Source organism: Rhinolophus ferrumequinum, chromosome 3 (genome assembly GCF_004115265.2).
Source record: "Rhinolophus ferrumequinum isolate MPI-CBG mRhiFer1 chromosome 3, mRhiFer1_v1.p, whole genome shotgun sequence".
NCBI lineage: Eukaryota > Metazoa > Chordata > Mammalia > Chiroptera > Rhinolophidae > Rhinolophus > Rhinolophus ferrumequinum.
The window spans coordinates 56922941-56932908 of NC_046286.1; the positions used below are offsets into that span (position 1 = coordinate 56922941).

A 9968-nucleotide genomic window follows, 5' to 3' on the forward strand; every position below is an offset into this window, starting at 1 on the left:
CCCACTAGAATGTAGGCATTATGGGAACAAATAAGTTAGTCTGTATTGTTCACTGATCTATCCTTAAATGCCTAGAACAGTGCAGATGACAGAGTTGGCATTCAATCAATGTTTGCTGAATGAATGAATGAATGAATGTAAACATCCATTTTCCAGGAAATATTCCAGTAAAGAAGAGGTAGAACAGTGTCTTTTGCAAAGGCAACTCTAGTAACGTATCTGTTTAGGGAACATATGTTTACATACACATTTCTCCATATACATATGAGGCATATTTCTCCTTAATTGTTTAGAATGGTATGTCTGAATTCCCTGTATGACAGGGAGGAGATTTATTAAAGTGATTAAAAGGATATTAATAGTTCTCCTGTAGCTCTTTGGATGTGACTTGGTTCTCTGCTTCTATACTCATGGGAGGCACTAATAAGCTATTCTAAAACTTGGTACTGATTTCAATGAGTCACTTGCTAATCTTATCCTACCTGCTCATTTAGTAATAGCTAAAGGCAGAAATGTATCTCATGATTGTATTGAACAATAACAAGTAGCTGGGGGCTCCCTTGAGTGACAGTCTGCCCCAATTCTGCAAATAAGGACTACATATACAATATGTCAACTTCCCTTCAGACCACCACTTCTGTATTGTCCAAGTTATGGAGATGGCAGCCATGACAATTTTTCACGCATGTTTAAGAGAGATCAGTGCTATCCAGAGCCAGATAGTCTGCTAATCAAACAAAATGCTGCTGTGTGCAGTGCCCCTATTTTAGCAAGGATGTTTTTGGTTTAAGGTAATAAATCTCCTTTAAAAAAAAGTAATAGATTCAACCTTTGTAGTTTTGTGGTTTTGTCAAATCCATACAAAATCATCGTGTGTCAAATACACAAGTCAGAGGATGTAAAACAGGAGTCTGTGCTACTGAATGTGGGTCACAATAGGATGCAGTAGTTACTCTTGCCTAGAAACGAGTCCCAGACCCAATTACAATGAAAATAAGTATCATACATATTTTGGTAGTGTTCTTAGAGCTTCTGACCTTATTTGCATTTGTTTCATATCTATATGATCATCAGTGTTCATTTATTATCATTTATCTGGCTGTTCATTTAAGTCAGCATGATTCTAAGTTCATACATCTGCAGAGGGAAAGTTTGACTTTACCTAATGGGGAGCTTTCTCCAAGATGCACTTCAGTGGGACATCCGGGTCTCTTCTCAGTAGGGCTATGTTAGTCAGAGGTGCAATCCATAATGGACTTTACAGGGTTTCACTGAATAAAGTCCTTTAATACCTATTCAGTGAAAGCAATTCAGTTGTTCACGGGTGATTATAATACAGAAGTCTTGTATTTCGAACACATTTGGTGTTTATTTCATTTTCTTTCATACACACACACACACACACACACACACACACACTCTACATGTATCCCAGACAAAAATGAAAACTTTGTACAAATTAAGTCCAAGGAAATGTAGCAAATTAAAAATAAATAAATAAATAATGTAATAAATTGTTCTAAAAATAGTTTCTAATACCTAAAGAAGATTCCATACAAGTTGAAGACTAGTTTGCATGGCTTTGTTTAAAGAACACCATGAGGAAATGGAAAATAGACTTATTACAAAATTTTCTATCTTTTTGCTCTCAATCTAAGGAATTTTAAGGAATATCATTTTAAGGAATCTTAAGGAATATCACTTATAAACTTCTAATATCTGAATTATAAAAACATACAGAAATGGGTTTTAAAATGTACGGTAACTTCTTTTTATACTCTGAAATTTATGTGAATAACAGCTTCATAGAAACTGCCTCACAAACTTCAAAGCCTTAACCTTTCCTTTTTGAGGATTTAGTAGTAGTAGTAGTATTCCAGTGATAGAAAGGAGACTGCATTGGAATGTAGCAATTCTGATTTTAATTCTCTTATGGAACTTAAAAGCTTATTTTATACCTGTAGTTTTTGTCTTTATCAGTAAAATTAACAGTAATGAAATGAGAACTTTAGTATTTTAGAATACCTTTTTTGTTAATTGAGTAAACTTAAATGTATTTCACACCCATTAATCTCAGAGTTGTAGACTGCTTGGAATTTAAAAACAACGTTTTTTACACTTCTGATTGAGTAATCTGAGTGCTTATGGAGTACTTTAGAAGAGATTAATCAAAAGCCAGCAGGTGAAAGAACTGAACTAACCTTTCACTAATTAGTTTTCCTGACCTCTATGATTTCCACAAAGAAAATAAAGGCAAAACATATAATGACAAATACCTTGTTTTTCACTGGATAAAGCTTGATTTATATGTTTGCTTTAAACATTTTTGGATTTTCATAAAACCTTTCACAGTAAAGAATAATTTACAAATATACAAATTAGTCATAAATAGTTCTCACCAGGCCAAAAATAGACAAAGTCCTATTTTTTTATTTCAAAAACTAGACTGAAATTTCTAAATTTATTGTGACTGTCAAGGGCAGTGTAAACTAAAGTATCTCCCAAGACTTTTATCAGACAGGAAAAGTTTGAGAATGATTTATAGAATTGTGATACATTTTACACAGAGATATGCCTTTTATTTAATCAACATTGTGGACCAATCTAAAAATACTGTTTTTCAAAAGTTATGTTTTAAAAACACTAATAATTCTTTATGCTTTTCCTCTACAGTTGATTCAAGTTTTCATACCATTCTCTAGTGTGTGTGTGTATACAAAACACATGCACAGGCGCGCGCGCGCACACACACACACACACACACTTGTATAAAATTCTATCCAATGGCATAAAACTCCAGTGAAATTAAATGAGGAAACTGGCAGCCTTCTGAACTTCGCAGAGGGATTTGAGGATCACTTGGCTTTATTTTCTAAATTTCTAGTAGCTCTTTCTTGTGAACTCAAAATTATACTCAGATGTAACCAATCCTAAAAGAAATAGCTAGGCAGGCTAGATCTCATTTTTCCTACAAGGTACTATTATTTATGGATTTTTTCAACAGCATCCTTTTTCTTAAAAATTTTATATACCCGCTACCTTCATATCTTCACACATTCTCAATCTTAGGTATCTTTGGGTTCTTTCCAGAACTTTATCGTGATTAATTACTCACACCATCTTCAAACTTAATCCTCTTTGGCTTTATAGCAACATCATGTTGATTCTCTAAGCTTAAGGGTTAAGATTTCATTTGTTTTGGTGGCCTTACTTATCCTGCCAATGGTTGATATAAGAGATGATTTGTTATCAGACCATATCTCCTTTCTCTTTCTCTTTCTCTTAGAAATTTAATTAATATCTATTCTTCCAACAGTAATCTTCACATGATTAGAAAAATATTCCTCTTTAACCCCAGTTTTCATTTTGATATCTATTCCATAATAAACCGGCCTTCCAGTAATCAGTAATTGGAATTTACCCAAGCTTGTCCAATACAGCAGATTTTTTACTGCACATCAATCCTGAGTCACACAGAGATATCCAGAATTAAATATATTATCATTATAAATATATTTTTATATTTTATATTGAACTATTGTAAATTTTATACTTATCAGTTTCTTATATTAGACTAACATTTCTAATAGTTATGTACCGAAACCTATTCAGTTTCTGAAAAATACAAAAAACTATTAAATGCCTCCTAAATTCTTGACAATTATTATATAAAAAGTAGTTACTCAGTTTACCTCAAATCCTTCTGCATTCTCTAAGCATCCTTTCTTTTAATACCCAAATAAAACTAGTGCTTATATTCCCAAACCCCCCTACCTTAATGTTTCTGAGAAAATGGACTATGACGTTATTGTTGGGATGATGAGAGTTTAAGAGAGTTGTCCCTGTCACCAACACTCCAAATTTCTGAAATATCCTTAATTATTGTTCTCCTCTTACTATCTCACCTCCTAAGGTCTGCTAAAAGCAGTGTTTACCTTTCTTCCTTTATTCACCAAATTATCAATAATACTGTTTTGAAGGACAACATAATTTCACTGAAGTTTTATGAATAATGGAGGGTAAGTAAAGCACAGAATAGTACCCAACTTAAAAATCCAATATTAGACATCAGGAATGCATATTCTTGAAACTATTCCTCCATAGACAAGTTCTCATTGGTGGCCTCCAAATTACTAGATTTTCTTAAAACTTCCAATATACCTGTTAATTTAATTGACAGAACATGTTTGCTTTTTTTTTTTCTATGTTTCCTCATCTTAATTGCAAATTTACAATTAAGGAGTTTTCTGAAACAAAAGAATAGTTCTTTCCTCATGTGTAACCCAGCTAGCCTGTAGCAGAAAATATAGCCAAACTTAAAACTAAACTAAGAAATGAAGTTTTATTGTTTGTTTGTTTCTTTGTTTGTTTTTTTTTTTTCTAATTTGACCCTTCTTGCTAATCTAGATCCAGGTTATTAAAACTGCAAGTCTTCATAACCCTAGCATCAAACACTTTGACTAGGAGCCTTTCCTTGTCATGGAGAGTCATGGGAGTTGTTTTGTGTATTTGTTTGTTCTTTAAAGAGCTGGAAAAAGATATAGGTCAGAAACTCAGATCTATACAAATAAAGGAAGAACACAGAAGAAGGAACACGTTAAGGTAAAATAAAAACTTTCATTTGTCTTAATTGATCCAATAGATACCAGTACAAAATACTGTATTTCAATATATGTGTGTGTGTGTGTGTGTGTGTGTGTGTGTGTGTGTGTGTGTGTGTATATATATATACACACACACACATATATATGTAAGTGCACATATATATGTATATATATATATATGTAAATGCACACTTATGTGTAAGTGAAATGAATAAGAGGATTGATACAATGATGCAAAGGATGGAAGAGAGAAATTAGGACTATTTTCTAATTTGTTATTATAAGGAACTCACACTGCCTTTGAAGTAATATGATATGGTTTGAAGGTGGCCTCAAATTAGTTGTAAATGTATATTGCAATATTTAGAGGAACCACTAAAAAAGTAATAAAAGATATATAACTGATATGTTAAGAAAGGAGGGAAAATTTGAATCATATAAAATTTTCAAATAAAACCACAAAAGCCATAAAAATGTGTGGAAGACAAAAATCAAAACAAAGAACAAGGGCAACAAGTAGAAAACAGTAACACATATGATATATATTAATCCAACATAGCAGTAACTTCTTTAAATATCAGTGGTAAATACCCCAGGTAAAAAACACAGATTGTTAGACTGGATTGGAAAACAAGGCAAAACTATATGTTGTCTACAAGAAACTGACTTTAAATATAAAGACATATATTATAAATTAAAAGTAAATGAATGGAGAAGAATATACTTCACTAACACTAATCAAAAGAAGATATGAGTAGCTATATTAATTTCAGACAGAGCAGACTTCAGCGTAAGAAAAGTTATCAGGAATAAATAGCTTTATTACTTAATGACGTACGGTCAATTCAGCAAGAAGACATATTGATCCTTAACATGTATGTGACTGAAAAAGAGATCAAGATATAAAAGTAAAAATTGTTGGAAATGCAAGGATAAATAGATAAATTCACTACTATAGGTGTAGATTTCAACACTTCTCTATCAGAAATGGACAGATCCAGCAGGCAGAAAATCACTAAGGACCTAATTGAAATCAACAAAACCGTCAATCAACAGGAAATAGTTTACATCAGTAGACTACTTTATCTAACAGCTTCAGAATACACATTATTCTTAAGCTCTCATGGAACATTCACCAAGATAGACCACATTTAGAGCCATCCCCCCAAATTATCAAATTTTAGAATAGAAATTATACAAATTATACTCTCATATTACAATGAAATTAAATCATAATGGAATTCTATCAATAATAGAAAGATATCTGGAAAATCCTAAAATATATGAAGATTAAACAAGGCACTTTGAAATAACACATGGGTGAAAGAAGTGTCAAAAAAAATTTTTTAATATATTTTGAATTAAATAAAAAATGTAAATACAAATAATCAAAAAATGTGGGATACAGTGAAAGCAATATGGAAATTTATGACATTGGATTCATATTTAGAAAAGAAAGTTCTAAAATTAATAATTTAACTTTTAGTCTTAGGAAACTAGAAAAAGTAGAGAAAATTTAATCCAAAGTAACTGGAAAATAAAATAAGAATTAGATCAGAAATTATTGAAATTGAAAATACAAAATTAATAGATAAGTGAAAACAAAATGTTGATTATTGAAATGATAACAAAATTGATAAATTTCTAGATGTGATAACTAAGGAAAACAAATTATTACTATCATAAATGAAAAGGTTGTAATCACTACTGATCCCATGCACATTAAAAGGATATCAAAGACTAAAGGAATATTATAGACAATGCTATAATCACAACTTTGATAAGATAAAATGGACCAATTTGTTGAAAGACACAATCTACCAAAACTCATACAAAGAGAAATAGATAATCTGAATAGGTCTATATCTATTAAAGGAATTTAATCAACAACTATTAATCTTCCCAGACAGAAAGGAGAAGGGCCAGATAGTTTCATCATAAATAAATGCTGTCAAACATTTAAGGAAAAAGTTAAATCTGTTCTCTATCTTGTCCTCCAGAAAATAGAAGCAGAGGCAACACTTCCTAACTCTTTGCATGAGCCTGGCATTAATTCAAAATGTAAACTAGAGAGAGACATTACTTAAAAGGAAACTACTGACTAAAATCTTTCATAAACATCGATATAAAAATCATCACCAAAATACAGAAGGTGACAAAAAAATGTATACACATATTAAGAAAGGAAAACACTGTATTAAAATTGTAATGCTCAATATATACTGATAACGAAAGATGAATATAAGTCATGTGTATACATTTTTTTGGCACCCCCGGTATTAGCAAATAGGCCGGTGAGGCGGTGGTGGCAGCAGCTTGCCAGGCAGGTTCAGTCACCTGAGGCCAGCTGCCTACACGATCCTGCTGGAAGGGACAACCGCATCATGGGAGAGATACTCAGGCTCAAGTTCAAGAACGTGGCCGCCGGAAACAAACCAGAAGCAGTAGAAGTATTGTAACATCTGCAGATTTTGATGAAGTCCTCTATCATATTCAGTTACTACTGAGGACAAAATAAAAGCAATGGTCAGTATTTCTTTGGAATTCTGTGGTGAACTTCAGGCACATGGTGCTGATTAATTAATAAAGAGAGTCTACAGGAGTTTCTTGGAAAATCCAGAATCAAGATATAATGTCTCTTTGCTATAGGACCTTGAAAATCTGCCTGCATCCAAGAATTCCATTGTACATCAGGCTGGCATGTTGAAGGAAATTGTTTTTTCTCTGTCTTTGAGAAATACTTTCAGTTCCAGGAGGAGGGCAAGGAAGGAGAGAACAGGGTAGTTATCCATTATGGGGATGATGAGACCATATATGTTGAGTCTAAAAAGGACAGAGTCACTAGTCTTCAGCACAGCGTTTAAGGAAGACCATGACACAGTAATTGGAAAGGTGTTCATGCAGGAGTTCAAAGAAGGATGCAGAGCCAGCCACACAGCCCCACAGGTCCTCTTTAGCCCTAGGGAACCTCCTCTGCGGCCGAAAGACATTGGTGCTGCTATGAGTGACAACACTGGTTATATTACCTTCTTGCTGTTCCCTGCCCACATCATGTCCAGTGCTCCAGACACCATCTTCCTGACCCACACATTCTGGGACTACCTGTACTGCCATATCAAATGCTCTAAGGCCTATATTCACACAGGTAGGCAGGCAAAAACATCCAACTTGCTGAGTGTGTTGAACTTTGCAGGCCCTAATGCCGAGAAGAAGGAAATGAAAACAACAATCACTGGAAAGACATTTTCATCCCACTAACTCTTGGGAACAGGAAGAGGAAATGGCTGGCACTTGAAGGCTGGAACACTTTCTACTGGATAATCTTAGCTTTTAATGTTGAACCTCTTCAGGTTCTTAAGGGATTCTCTATTTTGGTTTCATTTTGTACATGTTTGGTAAATAATCTGCAGAAATGAGCTGTGCTTGCAAGGTCTTCACAATTCTGAAGAATTAAAAAAAGAAATTCCACTTGATCAACTTAATTCCTTTTCTTTATCTTCCCTCCCTCACTCCTCTTCCCTTCCACCCTCTTTCTAAACTGTTGTGCTTTGCAATATGTCACTGGTAATGGTAATGACTTGCAGCTTAAAATAAGCTGTTTTCTCCTAAGTATTTGAGTTCAAAACTTCTGCATCTAAAGAAATATGGTTGAGGTCATTAATAAAGAAAAATTTTTCCTTCTCTCTAGCTCTCTCTCTCCATATATATATATATACATATATATATATATATATATATATATATATATATATGTATATATATGTATATATATATATGTGTGTGTGTGTGTGTGTATATATATATATAAATGCAAATAGAATCCAATAATGTATAAAATAATTATACACTATAATTATTGGGATTTATTTCAGGTATGGACGGCAATTTCAATGTTAGAAAATTGATTAATGTAATCTATCTTATCAACAAACTAAAGAAAAACAAATCACATGATAAAAATCAATAAATGCCAAAAGAAGGCATTTGGCAAATTCAACACTCATTCATGATAAAAATTTTCATCATACTAGGAATACAGGGGAATTTCCTCAACTTGATAAAGACACCCTACAAGATAACCTACAGCTAACATCATACTTAATGGTAAGAGATTAGATGCTTTCTCCCTAAAATTGAAAAAAAGGCAAGGATGTCCCCTCTTATGACTCTTATTTAACATTGTACTAGAAGCCCTACTTAATATAATAAGAAAAATAAAGGACATAAAAGGTATACAGTTTGAAAGAGAAGAAATAAAACCCTTTGTTCAAAAAAAAATTGTGTACATAGAAAAATCCAAAGGATCAACCGAAAACACTCCTTGAACCAATAAGCAACTATATAGCAAGGTGGAGGATGCGGGGTTAATATACACAAATGAATCACTTGACTATATGCCAGTAATGAACACTTGGAATTTGAAATTAAGAACACAATAATTTGCATTAGCACCAAAAACATGAAATATTTAGGTGTAAATATAACAAATGTAGTATATGTACAAGACCTATATGGGAGAACTATAAAATTCTGATAAAGAGAACTGAAGATCAAAATAAATGGATAGATCCTCCATGCTCATGCAGAGGATTCCATGTTCATATTGAGAAGAACTCAATTTTTCCAAGATGTCAGTTCTTCCCAATTTGATGTATAGATTCAACATAATCCCAATCAGAAATTCCAGCCAATTATTTTATGGATATCACCAAACTGATTCCAAACTTTATAGGGAAAAGCAAAAAACCCACAACAGCACACACAATACTGAATAACAACAAAGTCAGAATACTGACACAACCTGACTTCAAGACTTAAGATAAAGCTACAATCATAAAGACTGTGGTATCGGCAGAAGAATAGAATAATGAAACTGATTGATTAGAAAGCCCAGACATAAACCCCTGCAAATATAATCAACTGATATTTGACAACAAGCAATGACAATTAAATGGAAAAAGGATATTCATTTCAACTATGCAAATGACCAACTGAATATGCATGTCCAAAAAAGTGATTCTAGACACAAGGGGAAATCAAAATCTATAAAATGTTTTGGAAACTTTGGGCCCATGAAATTTACTAATTGCCTTTCCACTATGTTGAAGTCACTGAATTATAAAAATTGCTATCATTTGAACAGTTTTGTGTAAGTGTTTTTTTTTTAATTTTTTTAAATATCAGAAGATGAGAAACACTTGGACCTACAAAACACACATATGATAAAAAGTTTTCAGGCTTATCAAAGTTTTTCATAGTAAGAAATAAGTTTTTCATAGTAAGTTTTTCGTAGTTTTTCATAGTAAAAAATAAGTTATTTCTTTTCTAGCTTTTTTTTTGTACAAATAAATTCACATAAGAATA

General features: G+C 32.5%; 1 pseudogene; it reads left to right on the forward strand.

Moving 5' to 3' along the window:
• Positions 1-4012: 4012 nt before the first annotated feature.
• On the forward strand, positions 4013-7862 carry LOC117020670 (actin-related protein 2/3 complex subunit 2-like; annotated as a pseudogene).
• The last annotated feature ends 2106 nt before the right edge of the window (positions 7863-9968 follow it).